Genomic DNA, 18,240 nt, shown 5'->3' with positions numbered 1-18,240 from the left:
TCTTTTGCTCACTCGTTTCTTAAATTTCACATATGAGTGAAAACATATGGTATTTGTCTTTCTCTGACTGGCTTATTTAGCTTAGCATAATACACTCTAGATCCAAACAGGTTTTTGCAATGGCAAGGTTTCATTCTTTTTTTTTATGACTGAATAATATTCATACACATTTATGGGCTACTTCCACAATTAGGTTATTGCAAATAATGCTGATGTAAACAAAGGGGTGAATGTATCCCTTTGAATTAGTGTTTTTGTATTTTGGGGGTAAATACCGAGTAGTGTGATTACTGAGTCCTAAGACCCATTACTGGGTCTATTTTTAACTTTTTGAGGAACCTCTGTGCTGTCTTTCACAGTGGCTGCACCAGTGTGCATTCCCACAAACAATGCAAGAGGGTTCCTTTTTCTCCATATCTTGTGATGTTGATTTTGGCCATTCTGACAGGGTAAGGTGATATCTCATTGTAGTTTTGACTTGCATTTCTCTGATGATGAGTGATGTTTAGGATCTTTTCATATGTCTGTCGGCCATCTGGATGTCTTCTTTGGATAAATATCTGTTCGTGTCTTCTGCCTATTTTAATTGAATTATTTGTTTTGAGGTATTGAGTTGTACCAGTTATTTATATACTTTGGATATCAACCCTTTACCACATATGTCATTTGCAAATACCTTCTCCCATTAAGTAGGTTGCTTTTTAGTTTAGTTTTTTTTTGATGGTCTTCTTTGCTATGCAGAAACTTCTTATTTTAATGAAGTCCCAATAGTGTATTTTTGCTATTGTTTCCCTTGCCTCCAGAAACATATCTAGTAAGAATTTGCTACAGCAACTACAGCCGATGTCAAAGAGGTTACTACCTGTGTTCTCCTCTAGGGTTTTTATGATTTCAAAGTTTTTATGATTTTATGATTTAGGTCTTCAATCTGTTTGAGTTTATTTTTGTGTATGGCATAAGAAAGTGGTCCAGTTTCATTCCTTTGCATGTAGCTGTCCAGTTTTCCCAACACCATTTGTTGAAGAGACTGCCATTTTCCTACTGGATGGTGATTCCTGCTTTGTCAAAGATAATTGACCACATTCTGTTCTATTGATCTATGTGTCTATTTTTGTGCCAGCACCATAGTGTTTTGATTACTACCACTTTGTAGTATAACTTGAAATCTGGAATTGTAATGCCTACAGTTTTGTTTTTCTTTTTCAAAGTTGCTTTGGCTATTTGGAGTCTTATGGTTACATACAATTTTAGGATGATTTGTTCCAGTTCTGTGAATAATGATGTTGATATTCTGCTAGGAATTGCAATAAATCTGCACACTGCTTTAAGTAGTATAGACAATTTAACAATATTTGTTCTTCCAATCCATGAACATGGAATATCTTTCCATTCCTTTGTGTCTTCTTCAATTTCTTTATCAATGTTTTATAGTTTTCAGAGTCCAGGTTTTTCAGACAGTTTCTATATTTTGTTAATATCAATTCAAGAAATCTGCAGAGTATACTCCTATCTTGGAAACTAAAACTATAAGTTAATATATTAAAGGATAATGAAATGTTCACAGAAAAGACACCTGGTTTCTTTGCTTCTTTCAGCATCCCTAAACTTATTTAACCACAGAATTCTTTCATCACAAATATCCTATTAACTTCTTGACTTACATACTATCTAAGACACTACTCTCTGGAGTCCTAACAAGAACCATGTAGGTAACACAATCAATTAAGTGGACAACATACAGAAAAATAAAAAGAAAGATATAGACAAGGTACCAAGGAGGATATGTGGTTTTTTTGTTGTTGTTGTTTTGTTTTGTTTTTTGTTTTTTCTGGGCACTGCAAAAGGAATACAGCAGAACAAGCTGGATTATAAATGCCAACCAAGCCCAGCCGGAGCATCAGGGAGACAGGGTGTGCCGGTGGGGACTGTGCAATCTGGAGTCCACCTGCCCTGCTAACATGGACAGCTCATCATGTCCATTCAATATTACACATCTAATGCAGCTAAACCTTTTCTTTTTTCTTTTCCCTAAAATCCTTATTTTCATATAAAGTCACCATCTATTTTTTTTCATATTAGCATTCCAGATACTTTAACAGCCCATGTTTTGCAGGGCCAGTTATACATTTCTCTATGTTGGATACAGTCCCCTGGCCAACAATTTGAGACTCCTAGCATAGACTTCAGTACACAAACTATTATCTATTAATTAATAAATTAATCATTCAGCTAATAGGTAAGTATTTTGCCTCATAACAACCCTGTGAGAAAAGAATTATTATGCCCAGTTTCCTGATAAGGGGATCAAATTATAGACAGATGAGGAAACTTGATCAAGTTCACAGATCTGGCAGGTGGAAGAGCCAAAGCAATATCTGGCCATTCCTGGGTGCATAGTTATTTATTAGTACGCTTCCCATGTCCCACATATGGATATACATTTATTCTTATGTAGGATGTGGAATTTGGTGGGGTAGAAATATTGCCTGTGTTGCCTCTACTCACTTACCTTCTCTTATTCGGAGGTGAGGTAACTTTGGTTAAATGACATTTATTTCTCTAGATCAGGAGTTGGCAAAATATGATTTATGAACCAAATCTGGCTAACTGCCTGATTTATGAATCAAACTTTTACACAGCTTCACTCACCCATTTACACTTTATTTTGGCTGCTTTCATGCTGCCATGGCAGAACTGAATGGTAAGTGATGGAGGCTAGATGGACCACAAGACCAAAAATACTTACTCTGGCCTATAGAAGACAAGATTGTCAACTTCTGTTCTAGATACTGCAATATTTTAATTTAGGTACAAAATCAGAGTCCTTTGTCCTTAGAGATCACTCCTTACAGACCCTCATACAATAACTTTTTACTGAGTCCGTGTTTCTGTCACCCACAGGCCTACATTAAATGTTGATAATAAGAAAAACGCATACAATGATTTGTGCTGCATTCACTGGAGAGGTATTTATTGAGGATGTTAAGCTCATCACAGGGCTCCCTATGGAAACAATATATCTGTAGTTGGAGTACAATAAAAGATCTTTTTTCTTTTCCTCATGAGGAATTAGCATTAATCACATAACCACTTCAAATCTTATAATTTGTTTTCTCTTTCCTTTAAAAGCTAGAAACTTTAAAGCTAAAACTGCAATCTACTAGCTTCCATCACTGAGCACACCTTCCAATTTAGTACTTTACCCTTGGTTTCATTTTAGTTCCTGTGTGTTGCTTCCCTTTCCCTGTTTTCTTTATTCACTTTACATTATTATATAATGTATACATTATTTTAGCCATATCGCATCTCTTTTTAATTAAGATTGGACAGAAAGGAATGAGAGTAGTGGTTACATAGAAAAAGAACTGAAAGAAAAGATGTTTGCACCTTCTGCCCCTGTCACAGGAATCTATTCCTAAGATTGCATCATTCCCTATCCCTGGGGTTCAGTTTAAACCTCTGGAAAATAAGAAGGAAAGAGAATACTCTGACCCCACAAAGACCTTATCTAAAAAAATCTGCAGTTATGTACAGGGCTGTATCTTGAGAAGAAAGAGAACATTCCCATAGTTAGACAGAACACCTCCTGAGGTATGGTCATCTCATCCTGACAGTTTTAAGTATTTTTATATACAGATCTAATGAGATTTAGGACAGAGTACCTACTGTAATGGCAGCTTTTCATGGCAATGCTACATACAGGGGAAGCAAGGGATACTAATATAGAATTATAGTGGTGCTACTAAAATCAGAATAGAGTAGAACACAGGCAGATGTTCGGGTCAACTCTCTGTCTTACTGCCAAATAAAACATGCAGGATGGTGCTGACCCTTCTTCCCTGCTACTTGCTTCCTGGGAAATTCGAAGTGTTGAGAGAGATCAAATGCCTCATAGAGATCCCCTAGGAGAAAGTACTGCACCTTTTGCTAAAACATAAGTAATCAGGGAGCACGTGGCTGGCTCAGTTGAGAAGCATGTGACTCTTGATCTCAGGGTTGTGGGTTCAAGCCCCACACTGGGTGTAGAGATTACTTAGAAAAAGAAAATCTTAAAAAAAAATAAGTAATCAGTATTGCTGAACTTCATTCTATAAGCCTCACTATGGCATGAAAATATATTGACATTAGATTTTCCATTATATCTAAACTGGAGAATTTTTCTATGAAATGCTTTTCTACCTTCACAAAACTGAATTCACTTCTAATTCAATATTTGAAGAAAGCAATTGACTCATTCTACCTGCACCCTAAACCCTATATCATAATGAAAACATAAAGAATTGGAAAGGTAAATAGTCCTAACCCAGAAAGCATTTTATACTTACTCATTTTAAGAAATGAAACACAGCGTCACAAGAAGTAATAATTAAGAAGTAGTAACTGATAAGTTTAAGGAATACCAAGATCTTTAACATTTTCCTTTATCTGTAGACATAGGTATATAAGCGCTATGGTTACTATAGCTGGCATTCAGTAATTAGAAAACCATCAAGCTTACAAGTTACCACATGTTTGGTGTTAATATCTGCTTGACAGCTGCTTCTTGAAATGCTACTTCTGTACCCTCCACTGAAATTACTAATGTTCAAATTCAGCTTTCTACTGAAAAACGCAAAAAACAGCGCTCATTCAACTGTACTTTTACAGCCAAGTGTTTAGGGTTCTTCATAAGGGAGCCTGAATTAAAGTTAAAACATCCTGATTTCAGCTATTTTTAAATGATAATGCACTATTACCACATAAGTTACAGCACGTCACATTAATCAACATTACACAGACATCTCAGAAGCGTGCTGTTCCCATGACAGTCTAATATAACGTCAAGGAAGATCTCTTAATAATAAAGATGGAATGTGCTGACAAAATCCATCCGTAGAAGGTACAAGAAGGGCATGAACTATTTTTCAACACAGCCAGAGGGACTTCTTCATGGAAACTTGCTGACAGCACTGTAGATGGAGTATTAAAGATACACAGTTTTCTCTAACATATTCATTATATAATCTCCATTTTCTTATTAATGGGGAAAAAAGGCCTCTGTGCAACAAGTGAAGGATAATATTTTGCTTGGATAACTGATATCAGCCTAATAATAATTTTGTCACTTACGTGAAAGGGTTAATGTACTAAAAATTATTTAAGGAAAAGATAAGGCTATCCTAACAGTAACAAAAATGTGATTTTTGTATAAAAATGGATTTGATATTCCACCAAAAAGTATGTATTTTCCATAATGTATTTCTATGTCAGTTTGGAATAGTTGAAAAATACATACCACCTTAAGACACCATTATTAAAAACAGTAAGTTGAGAAATTATAGTATACACACACACACACACACACACACACACCCTATATATATATCATTAATATAAGCTAAACTTTTTTTCATATTTTGACATTTCTGAAATCATGACAGGTCTTAAAAGTGAAGGCCTGTCATAGTTTTAATGGTGATTTGCTACATAAAATGATGGTATATTTTTAATTGATAGTTTCTTAGAATCTATAAAATATAAGTCTTCACCATAAAGTTAACTCCAGTTTATTCATTTTCCATAATTGTAAAGGATTACATTACTGATGAAGCAGTGCTATGAATCATTAAAATAAAAAAAAAATACTGCTGTTCAAAAAGGGATATCTCTACATTTTCTTTTCTTTTAAATTTTTTTAATGTTTATTTATTTTTGAGAGAGACAGACAGACAGAGCATGACCAGGGGAGGGGCAAAGAGAGAGGGAGACACAGAATCTGAAGCAGGCTCCAGGCTCTGAGCTGTCAGCACAGAGCCCAATGCAGGGCTCGAACTCATGAGACGTGAGATCATGACCTGAGCTGAAGTCAGATGCCCAACTGACTGAGCCACCCAGGTGCCCCTATGTTTTCTTATTACTATTGCTCAAGGAAGAATATTAAATGCCACTCAATTGTTTTTCCTCAACTTCTCTTTCTTAAGCGACAGATATGAGAATGTCTGCTTGCCAACACTATGATTATGTGATACTGTTTGAAATTCTCACAAAAGAGGCTCCTGGGTGGCTCAGTCGGTTAAGCACCCTACTCCTGGTTTCAGCTCAGGTCATGATCTCACGGCTTTGTGGGTTTGAGCCCCACATTGGGCTCTGTGCTGGCAGCATGAAGCCTGCTTGGGAATCTCTCTCTCTCTCTTTTTCTCTTTCTGCCCCTCCCGACTCGTGATGTCTCTGTCTCTCTCAAAATAAATAAACTTAAAAAAAAATCTCACATGCCCCACCCAGTCTCTTGTCTTTTGATATGCTGTGTAGAATAAGTAAAAGAACATGGTATTTAAATATTGCTTACCTGTGCTAGTAACATGAAACAGTCTTCTTTATTTGGGTGCTATTATTTAATGAAGATTAAAATGAATTATGTTTCTGGAAAATTGTTCCTGAAAAACTTTATTGGAAAACATTATTGATAATCTAATTGACAAACCCTTGCTTTTCTGCTCACAGATGCCTTCCAGTAAGCATCACTGAAGTCTCCCCTTCCACTACTGTTATGTCTAAGTCAGAGTCTCCCAAGGAACCTGAACAGCTTCAGAAGCTCCTCATCAGAGGTTTGAGCTTTGAAACAACAGATGGGAGTCTGAGGAGCCATTATGAGCAATGGCAAACACTTACAGACCCTGTGGGAATGAGAGATCCAAACACCAAATACTTCAGAAACTTTGGGTTTGTCATATATGCCATGGTGGAGGAAGTGGATGCAGTCATGAATGCAAGGCCACACAAGGTGGATGGGAGAGTTGTGGAACCAAAGAGGGCTGTCTCAAGAAAAGAGTCTCAAAGACCTGGTGTCTACTTAACTGTGAAAACTATTTTTGTTGGTGGCACTAAAGACACTGAAGAACACCATCTAAGAGATTATTTTCAACAATATGGGGAAATTCAAGTGACTGAAATAATGAATGACCAAGGCAGTGACAAGAGAGACTTTGCTTTTGTAACATTTGGTGACCCATGACTCTGTAGATAAGAATGTCATTCAAAAATACCATAGTGTGAAGGAAGGAAAGCCCTACTAAACAAGGGATGGCTAATGCTTCAACCAGCCAAAGAGGTCGAAGGTGTTCTGGAAACTTTGGTGGTGGTCATGGAAGCCATGGTGGAAATGACAACTTAGGTTATGCAGGAAAATTTGGTGGCTTTGGTGGCAGTCAAGGTGGTGGCAATGGGGGTGGCTATAATGGATTTGGTAAAGATGGAAACAGCTTTGGAGGTGGTGGAAGGTATAATGATTTTGGCAATTACAACAATCAGCCTTCATATTTTGGACTCATGAAAGGAAGAAATTTTGGAGGCAGAAGGTCTGGTTGTTATGGTGATTGAGGCCAATACTTTGCCAAACCACAAAACCAAGGTGGCAAGTCCAGCAGCACCAACTATGGTAGTGACAGAAGGTTGTAATTACTGCCATGAAACTAAGCTTAGCAGGAGAAGAGAGACAGAGAAGTGACAGGGAAGCTACAAGTTACAACAAACTTGTGAACCCAGCCAAATATAGTGGTAGCAGGGCCTAGCTGCTACAAAGAAGACATGTCTTAGACAATACTCATGTGTATAGGCAAAAAACTCAAGGATTGTACTTGTGACTAACTGTGTAACAGTTTATTTTAGTTTCTGTTCTGTGGAAAGTGTAAAGCATTCCAACATAGAGTTTTGATGTATTTTTTGCACCCATGTTGTTGATTGCTAAATGTAATAGTCTGATCATCACACTGAATAAAACCAAAAATAATTGACAACCCCTTATTAAGTGTGCAAGTCAAGTAAATCCATTAAATTCTGTATATAGGGTTCAATGTAAAAATCACAATTTCCCTGGTGCATTCAGTATATTAGACTGAAATTCAAATTCAGAATTTCATTTTTTCATCTTAAATGGCATGTTGATAGATTCTGCCTATTATTCTGGCTTGTCAAATAATAACTTTTCAACCTTTCCCAATTGTGTATCGATCATTTGTTCCAACATACTTCAAAACACAGTGACCCTTCTACCCCTTAAACTTTCTTTCTGTGACCTTGTCCTTCATCCTCATAAAGCCATTGTCCCAATGGTCAATTTCCATATGTTTCCATTTACTAATATCTGGAATCCTATATACCACCAGTTTCAAGCATTTTGCTCTCTGGCCACCACCTCCTGTTCCCCAATACCTTAGGCTGCACCAATCACTCTTTCGGCAACATTGGGCACAGTCCATCACTCCTATCTATTGAAGGCTCCTTTCTTGGGTTTAAGGGTGCCACAACTCTCATACATCTCCTCCTTCCTCTTGGACTGCTTCATTTCATGTTCAGTCTTGTCTGGTTTCTTTTAATAGATTTGATTGTGGAGGACTCCAGTGCTTAGTACCTAGAATTAATCTCTGTTCCATTTACATGTATTCTATAAGTGATGTCATGAAACCCCATTGACTTGGTCATCTATATGCTGATGACTTCCAAATAAACCTCTCCACTGAGCTTATTAAACTCTTATGGCCAAATTCCTACTTGATACCTCCACTTGACCTTATCTAATAGAAATATCAACATATTCCATACTAGATTTTTCATAGTTCTCCCCCTCCTCCCATCTATTCCTAGTATAGTAATCCCCATCCCAGTTACTGGACAATACAGCTTCCAGTTAACTGAGTCAAAAATGCTTAGAGTCATCTTTTACTCTATTCTTTCTCTCATAACAATTTCCAAACCATTAAGAAATCCTATTCACTCTTCCATTTAAAAAAATCAGAAAATTCTTTTTTTTTAATTTTTTTAACATTTATTTATTTTTGAGACAGAGACAGACAGAGCATGAACGGGGGAGGGTCAGAGAGAGAGGCAGACACAGAATTCGAAACAGGCTCCAGGCTCTGAGCTGTCAGCACAGAGCCCGACGCGGGGCTCGAACTCATGGACCGTGAGATCATGACCTGAGCTGAAGTTGGACACTTAACCGACTAAGCCACCCAGGCGCCCCCCAAAAAATCAGAAAATTCTAATTAACCCCAGTGAAATTCTACTCTGCATATATTACAATTGCTAATGTTTTTAAATTTATTTATTTTGAGAAAGGGAGAGCGCATAGGGAGAGTGCATGTGATGGGGGAAGGGGCAAAAATAAAGGAAGAGAGAGGATCCCAAGTAGGTTCCACACTCAGCACAGAGTCTGACGTGGTGCTGGAACCCATGAACTGGAGGACATGACCTGAGCCAAAATCAAGAGTTGGACACTCAACCAACTGAGCCATGCAGGCACCCCACAATTGCTAAGATTAAGAACACTGATAACACAACATATCACAAGAATGTGAAGCAACTAGAAATCTCATGCATTTTTGGTGAGAGAGTAAATGTTAAAGCCTTTTGAAACACTGGAATATTCTTAAAATATTAAATATATACCCACCCTGCCCTAGTATTCACCCAAGAGAAAGAAAAATACATCCACAAAAATAATTGTGCAAGACCATTTGTAATAGCTTTATTCATGGCAAACATGTATGAACAACCTAAATGTCTACCAACAGGAAGATTAATAAATAAATTGTGACATAATCCACACAATGGAATACTACTCAGCAATGAAAAGACAGAACTACTGGTATCCACAACAACACAGATGAATCTCAAAAATGTGATAGTAAAAGCCAGAAATAAGAGAGTACAAAATGCCTGATACTACACACACACACACACACACACACACACACGAATGTACAGAACTAACCTCAGGGGAAAAATCCTAACAGTGGTTCCTTCTGGTGGTGTAAGGATTAACAGGAAAGGTGGATGAGGAAACTTTGCAGGCATGGTAATCTCCTATAACTTCACTGGATAATTGCTTGCCTAAGAGTATTGACTTGCCAAAACTCACCAAATTATACAACTAAGATTGGTACACTACACTGTATATAAATTTTACCCCAGTAATAAATATCCAGAAATTTAGCATAATTACTGCTAACACAACCTCTTGCCTGAATTAATTATTGAAGTAGATCTCTGTGCTTCTACAACATATTTTTCCTACAATGTTTTCTACCAGTTGACCAGAATCATACCCTTTAAAAAACAATCAAGTCATATAACAGTGCTGATTCAAACCTTCCAATAACTCTCTCTCAGAAGTAAAGCCAATCTCTCTTAAGAATTTACCAGGTTCTTCAAAATTGGGTTCCATGCCACACCTCTCTGATCTCACATCTCGCTGGTTCCTTGCTTACTCAGCTCCAGCCACACTTGATGTTTCTTGCCTCAGGACCTTCACATTTGCTGTCTCCTTCGCTCTGCTCCATATTTCTGAATAATATACTCCCTTACCTGTGAAGTCTTTGTCACATGTCAGCTACTCTGTAAGGCCTTACCTGGCAACTGTACATAAAACTGTAAGCCCTCAACACTTTTTATTTTACTTCCTTCTTTCAGTTTTTACATAGTACCTACACGAATGTACAAATAAATGCCATTTATTTGTTCATTTGGGGATTTTTTTTTTGTAGAACTTGTAGAACTTGTCCCACATTTAAAAAAATATTTCTTTATTTTTGAGAGAGAGACAGAGTGTGAGCAGGGCAGGAGCAGAGAGAGAGCGAGACACAGAATCGGAAGCAGTCTCCAGGCCCTGAGCTGTCAGTACAGAGCCCGACATGGGGCTCAAACTCATGAAACATGAAAGCATAAGTTGAGCCAAAGTCGGACGCCCAACCTACTGAGCCACCCAAGCGCCCCAAACTTTTCCCACATTTTAATGTAAAAATTTATGTGGCAATGACATTTTTGATTTTGTTCACTGCTATATCGAGTAAAATAGTACCTGACATACAGAAGGTACTCAGTAAGTATGGATTAATGCACAAATGAATGAATGGATCTATAAATATGATTACTCTTTCTTCAATGTCCTCATTCTGTTATTTATTAAAATACTGAGGTAGACAGAGTGAAGGACGGGCATAAAATATATCACCAGGGAAATTTCCCTGCTTTACTTAGAAAGAATAATCAGCATTTGTTTTGGATTTATTTGCCAAGCTTAAATCTTTCTGCCTTTCCTAGCATAACAAAGTCAACCCTGTAAGTTTTCATCAAAGTAGAATTTTCATCATAGTACAAAGTCAAAGCATTTATTGGTTGCTGGATTGATACCATTAATTGAGTTTAGCTCAACATATTTTAGATACAAGCCATAAGTGGTTTCATTTGGTCTTTAATTAAAGCATGCTGCAATAGTATAGGGCATTTCCCCAACAGCTACAACAAGAAAAATCATAAACTCTTTAAAATAATATTGTCTCGGTGTTTTCAACTCTTCTATTCATTCTGTCATACGATCAATCCACAGCTGATAGAACCACCAAGTACACAATTATATAACTAGTGTCACTGTAACTTGGGACCATCATTACAGAGCAGGGAAATTCATATGGGAACTTGATTTAAATTATTTTAACATTCAAAAAGTACAGTATATTTGTTACTAAAGCTCAAAGAAATATGCCATTTGACTTCCATATAACATGTTCCGGTGTTACATATTGTTCCTAGTAGTGAGTTTAACTTGGTTAAGCACACACTTGGTTCTTTTTCCACCATTTGCTAATTGTGGGATCTTCAGCAAGTTACTTAACTTCCTTCTGCCTTAGTTTCCTCATTTATAAAAAAAAAAATAAAATGATGACTTTCTCATAGGCTATACAGATTATAAAGTGGGATAATGAATGTAAACTGTTCAACAGAATTTGCTATTATTATGACTTACATGTCATTGTAAAAGAAATAGCACAATTATGTTTTCTGTCCTTATAACGTTCCTTTTGTAACCTGATAACTTGGCTTGAAACAATATTAAAATAGGAAAACAATGACAATGCTGAATGAACATATATGAGTTAAATAATCTTTATGTGATTGGGTTTATACTTGTATTAAATATTTGGCTGCCAATTTTTAACACCAGAGAGGTTTGACCGTGAGCACCTGAAATCCTTATCATAAAGCATGAGTCTACTTTGTGACACAGATATCAATATGCCTCTCTATAGATCAGAGAGTCAAGATTATAGCATAAGTGTCTCTCTGCCCAACTAATTTTAACAAACTATAGTTTTGTTGATCACTCTGCCAGACACAATGCCAGAGAGTCACTGATGCAAAGGCCTTTGTCCCTGCTGGGTTTCCATCACTGTTAAAGTAAAAATACTGACATTATAATTATCCCCTTCTAACCAAATCAGAGCTCCATTGCTGGCCTCGGTATCTTGATGCCACTCCTATATCCTAAAGATCTCTGTCCATTGGACCAGGCAAACACTGCTGTCAACCAAGCCCATGCCACAAGAGCCCCTCTAAGACATAAATACGTTCTGCTGTTAAACCTTAAGAAGGTTTGTTTGGGCCCATTCCCAGAAAATGTGAGATTTCTTTTTTTCTTACTCATACACTTATATCTGTCTGGGTCATTGTACCTGTGGTCAAATACAGCTATACCAACCTGCTGACTATGTCACACTTCATTCTTTACAGAGAATGTTGCCCTGTCTGCTACCTTGCTTTGTGCATAGTGCCTCACAACCACAGTGTATAGGATACGTTTACACATATCCAAACTCCCAACTATGGACAGAAGTCACGTCTTTTCCACTGCCAGAGGTGTCTCAGACCCCATGTTAATCAGGACACCTAAATGGATTTTAAGGACGGAATGTTGCCTAACCCTATACACTAGCTACATGTGTCATAGCTTGGGGCCAGTGGGATACTCTGTTACAAAAGAGAAAGTGCTATTTTCCTTGACTATTGCAAATTAATACTGTGCAATAATATAAAATTGAACAGAGATAAGAAATTTCATTTAGAACAATATTAAGTTCTCAGGTTGATCATTAGTACGAACATTATCTTTATTCATGAATCTCTAATACCATATTTTCTTTCATTTATGTTAGAGGCTTTTAAAAAGAAAATAAGTGTTCTTTTTTCTTAACATTAACAATACAGATGTATACTGCATTCATATATATGTACACAGGAATTGTGGTAATTTAGAAAATATATATAAATCCCAAAGGAAAATGTAAAATACCTTAGTTCCCTAATCCATATATAACCACTGGAAATGATATCTCGTTCCTAACTTGAGATGAAAAATTATAGAAACATAAAAAGATGTCATTCTTGATGAGGCAAAAAATTCAAATGAGCATTTAATTATAAGTTTTATGACACCAAAATATCATCATCAGCACCATCATCAACAAACTCAGCAACCAAAAAAGAGCACCCTCTAAAAACCTCAGGCCACATGAAATGATATCAGAATTCAAGCTGAATTCAAAGCTTTTTTTTCCATGAAGATAATGAATCTAAAACTCAGGCAAGAGAAGAAGGAAATTAAAATTTGTATGAGAAGCATTCCTTCATTGCTTCATATTACTACATCTATAGAAAAGAGGGAAGTAAAAGACTGAACAGGTAAGTTACAGAGTTTTGTTTTGTTTTGTTTTCTTTTGTTTTAAATCATCACATGACTAAGAAAAGAGAAAGTGGCTTAAGTCACTTCTACTTTATTGCATTGTTTACCACATTAAATATTTAAAAAGGGACACTTCCATGCCTCATAGGCAACAAAGACTTATTTCAAAATGTAATATAATCCTGTAATTCTAAAATTGTTCTATTGAATAACCATCATTCAAATAAGTTTGAAGTCATTATTAGAAAAATAATTCCATGAATTACAGGGTCAGACGTTCTTTAGCTCTATAATAATGCCCCCCTGATAGTTCTAATTAGCTGAAATTACTAAGGATACTGATAGTAAAGTGCTGTGAACTATTAAATTAATAGACCCTAGAAGACAAATGTAGATACAGCTTTTCATACTGCACAGGACTGCTCCATAGCTCACTCGTACACCAGTTTTCTGGAAGAGTAGATGTGAACATGTATAAACTCTTCAAAATAAATCCCATATGTTGGTAATATTTAGGAAAATCCTTTTATTTCATCTGCAGTATGTTCTTCATGTAATGAAATTGCTGTGCATATTATATTACATGACATTAGTCAAACTGGGACTAGAAGCAAAATCTGGTTTCCTCTCATTGCAGTCTACCTAGACACTGAAATAAATTCTGTTGCATATATGAGCAATTTGGATCACAGTTTATGGCATTTTTTACCTTATAGATAAATAACCTAGTAACCATTTGCTCAATTCATACACAAATTTATACAGAATTAGGATTAGACTTTTAGTCTAATTTTTTTAATAATAGATTGGGTTTCCAATCTCCTCTTTTCTGAATGTAATGTCACACAGGAAGTGTTTCCAGCCAATGTGCCAGAATTCTGCAGATGACTGATCAAAAAACAAAGATATTCTGATCACATGTTTAGGCTACCACTGTATAAGGTCTCTCATGAGAAAAAACAAAAGCAACAGGACAGCTCTCTCTACCAATGGTCTAGAAAGCAAGAGTCACATATTTTAAACAATTAGACACTATTAAGCAAGAGCTGTTTAAATGCTCCATTACATTTTTCCAGCTGCATTACAGAATTTTTTTGAAAGGAAGCAATCGATGTGATGTGGAATAGTTATAAAAGGCTCTTTGAAAAAGCACAATGAATTCACAAAAGAGGACATGCTTCAGGGAATTGTCCTGTGCAAGGAGTCACATGCTCCTTTTGAGCATCACTATGGATCTCAATACAGTTGAATCTAAAACAAACAGAAGCCCACCAACTCCCATAAGACAGTGCACCATGTTGGGGATCCTAGGTGGCTCAGTCAGTTGAGCAGCAGAATGACTCTTGCTTTTGGCTCAGGTCATGATCTCACAGTTTGTGAGTTTGAGCCCTGCACTGACAGCTGACAGTGCAGAGACTGCTTGGGATTTTTGGTTTCTCTCTCTCTCTGCCCCTCCCCCATGTACTCACTACCTCTCTTTCTCTCTCAAAATAAATAAACATTTAGAAAAAAAGAAGAAAGTACTGTGTGTTGTGACCACAACCTTCCCTCTTAGGGTGCTTGCCACCACTCACCCACGGAGAATCACTCCTACTTCTAGACTCTGCCTTCCTTAACACCTCCTATTAATTCACCTTCTTGTTCAGGCCACTCCCAGTTTCCAAAAAGGCAAATATCTCCTGAAAACCTCCACATAGAGCCTCCCAGGCATTCATTTCTGATGGGAGCTAGAGCCTGGAATGAAGTTAGATTTCCAGACCTGGGCGTGAGGAACTCAGGCATGGTGACTGGCACCAAGAATGTATCCAGGCTTCCTCATGGCCAACTAAATCATGGAAGTTGATGCTAAGGTGACCCAGGTGGCCTGTACCATTGAAGTGGCAACATTCCCCAACGCTGTATTGTGTTTTTCTGACCCTGTGCCTGTGCATCTTCATTTCCTAGGTCTGAGAGCTCACTTCCTTCTCCACTCTACCCACTACTTCCTGTCAGGTGAGAGACTGCCTAGCATATGCCAGTTTTCTCCCTTGAAGTTGGATCTTTTACTAAAGCTGTCAAGTCTCTTGATACAAGTCTTGCTACCTGCCCGGACCACAAGTGTCAAGGCACACTTTGAATATTCTCCCTGCCTACTCTAATATCCTGGTACTGACAGCTTCCAGAATTGGGAATTCTGGATTAGGGAAGTTTTGCCCTACTGAACACTCATGCAGAGACTCTTTGGTGGCCATAGGCTCTGTGGCCAAGTCACCTTCTTCAGTCCTTGCCCTGCCTTGGTGAGTAGGATTCTATTCAGCTTATTTGTCCACATTTGGGACCTGTACTTGAGGTTGAGGGCTCACCATGCCTAACACCCAGGTCAGCTTGACTCATCCTAAATTGGTCACTCACTTTTGATACACGCACCTATCATTGTGCTGCTGAGTGAGTTAGTACTCCAGAACATAAAGATATATGTTTTCTCTCAAGACACGAACACATTTTAGTTATTTCACCAACAGATACAAAGGCAGGCTGGTTCTTATTCCCAATGTACTAAAGTAGATAGAAAAAAAAAAAACTGCTTCAAGAGGTATAACAAAAAATTAATAGAAATAATGACTCTGACATTCTGTGCCCAGCAATCATCTAGCTAGTTGAATGTCTGGTGAATTCCTGGAAGATCTACTCGTGAGCATTATCTCTAAATGATAGTCTTTCCTCCAGTCAGCTTCCTGTCTAATATGGAATGGTGACCAGCATAGCCTGGCTGGATTCTCCCAGCACTTTTCCTCAGGCATTCAGTAGGGCTTCTGAGATCACCAATTTTCAAGGACAACCATCACTTCCCCCTCCTGACTTCCAGAAGGCTGCATCAGTCCTGTATACTCTAATGTTTAGGTGGCCATCTAGGGAGCCTAAAATGTCAACCTTTAAGTCTAAAGGTCAGTTCTTTCACAAGTTGGCATTGTCTACTCAGTTGCTTTTTGAAATACACACTTACGGCTCCCCTAGGCATTCTGGGGGTATTATACAATAATTGAATGGCTTCAGGATAGGCCTCATTGTATCAATGGGGGAAACAGATATAAAATTTGAACAATTCTGTTATACCAGTAAATATATTACCTATGGCAGGATAATTCATTCTGATATAACCTTGTCATGTTCTTCCAGTATTTTGTCTGCACCTCAAATTCCAAAAAGTCAGCCACCAGCCTCTTTGTGCTTCTGTGCCCGGGTGAGGGCGGGGGTGTGTGACACTGGGCAGAAAGCAGAAGTTGCAATCAGTATGCTAGAGAAGAGTGTGTGTGAGTCTGTGTGTGTGTGTGTGTGTGTGTGTGTGTGTGTGTGTGTGTGTGTGTGTTAGGGGGACAGAAGAGAGGGGACGGTTCTATAAATCAAAATGGGCCAGAAGTCCAGGGATCCCCAAACTGTCAGAAGCCTGTGGTTGAGTTTACTAGCTCCTTCTCAAAAAAACCAGAACTGTCTAAATTATCACATTGTGATATCAACAAGCAAGAAAGTTTTTTTCCACTTTTAAGGAACAGGACAAAGTAAATGAGTGACAGAAAAGTTCTTCTTTTAAATTAACATTGAAATAATCACATCTTTAAAAGAGTTGTGTCTCTATTTACAGATTTATATTAACATTCACATAAACTATTTGCTGCTGAGTACTTTGCCATTTGAAGATGTTGAGAAATACGGGTCTGTTGGCTCTTCATAAACAATAGGCACTAAATAAATGTTAAATTCAATACATATCAATGATAGGAATTACATATATATATTTGGAAGGCAAAAGTAAATTTTATATATCTGCCCCTACTTTTCAAACATGATCAAACTAATTTTTCTAAAGAATAGTATCTTCCAAACCATTTTTCTTCTACACAAACTTCATTAATAGTATTCTTTTTAGATTTAAATTACTTTCTAACCTCATTACTTGTCCTGCATAAACTCTCAAAAATCTGCCAATTCAAAGGAAGCACTCAAGCATCCCTTTATGTCTGAAGGATCAGGAAGTCTTAAGAGAAACAATAAGTGGCTTTGTCAGGTAGTGAATAAGGAAGAAATGTCAGCAGTAAGGAATAAACCATGTTCAATTTTAACATGTAAAAGAACATTTCTTCAACTTCCACTTGATTTAAAATCCAATCACTAGAATGAAGGTCTTTAAAAATTAAGATGTCTCTTCTAGAAGATCAGTATCCTGGAAGGCAGCAATACTGGTAGTAATTGATCTTTTAACCCTAGGGAAATTCAAGTCAAAACAAATGAGAAAAAAAAAGAATCCAGTAATGTGTAGGTTCCATGCAGAGGCTTTAAGTCAGTTTTCAGCCCTCAGACTATTGACATGTAGGGTCAGATATTTCAATTATTTGTTGTTGTGGTCTAACCTGTGTATTCAAGAATGTTTAGCAGTATCCTTGGGACCTACCCACCAAATGCCAGTTGCTCCTTACCTCCCCCTTCCCACACCCTGTGATAGTCAACAATGTTTCTAAATACACTCAAATGTCCCCTCAAAGCAAAATTCCCACCCCTAAAACTACTGTTTTAATCTCATTCGGTTCTAGCTAGTTTCTCAATAGCATTTCCTTCATGCAGCTGTTTATTAAGCAAGAAAGGATTTGATTTTTCATATTTATAAAAGTAAAAAGGTGCAAAGGCTGAACAATGCATTTATATTGGTATCTGTAACTAAGGAATGAGTGAAATCTAATGTCATGAATTTTTAGGGGGCTTCTTTCAATGAAGAG

The 18,240-nt window shown here is 37.2% G+C and overlaps 1 protein-coding gene and 1 pseudogene across 3 annotated transcripts in view; one reads left to right on the top strand and one right to left on the bottom strand.

The window, feature by feature from the left end:
* Positions 1-7,790, top strand: part of LOC122238731 — a 75,178-nt pseudogene extending 67,388 nt beyond the window's left edge.
* NKAIN2 (sodium/potassium transporting ATPase interacting 2) overlaps positions 1-18,240 on the bottom strand; it is a 986,091-nt gene that overhangs the window by 659,839 nt on the left and 308,012 nt on the right. The gene's annotated exons all lie outside the window — the stretch shown is intronic.

Source organism: Panthera tigris, chromosome B2 (genome assembly GCF_018350195.1).
Source record: "Panthera tigris isolate Pti1 chromosome B2, P.tigris_Pti1_mat1.1, whole genome shotgun sequence".
NCBI classification, from domain to species: Eukaryota; Metazoa; Chordata; class Mammalia; order Carnivora; family Felidae; genus Panthera; species Panthera tigris.
Note: the sequence above shows the minus strand (reverse complement) of the source record. Positions and strands in the feature narration are given on the sequence as shown.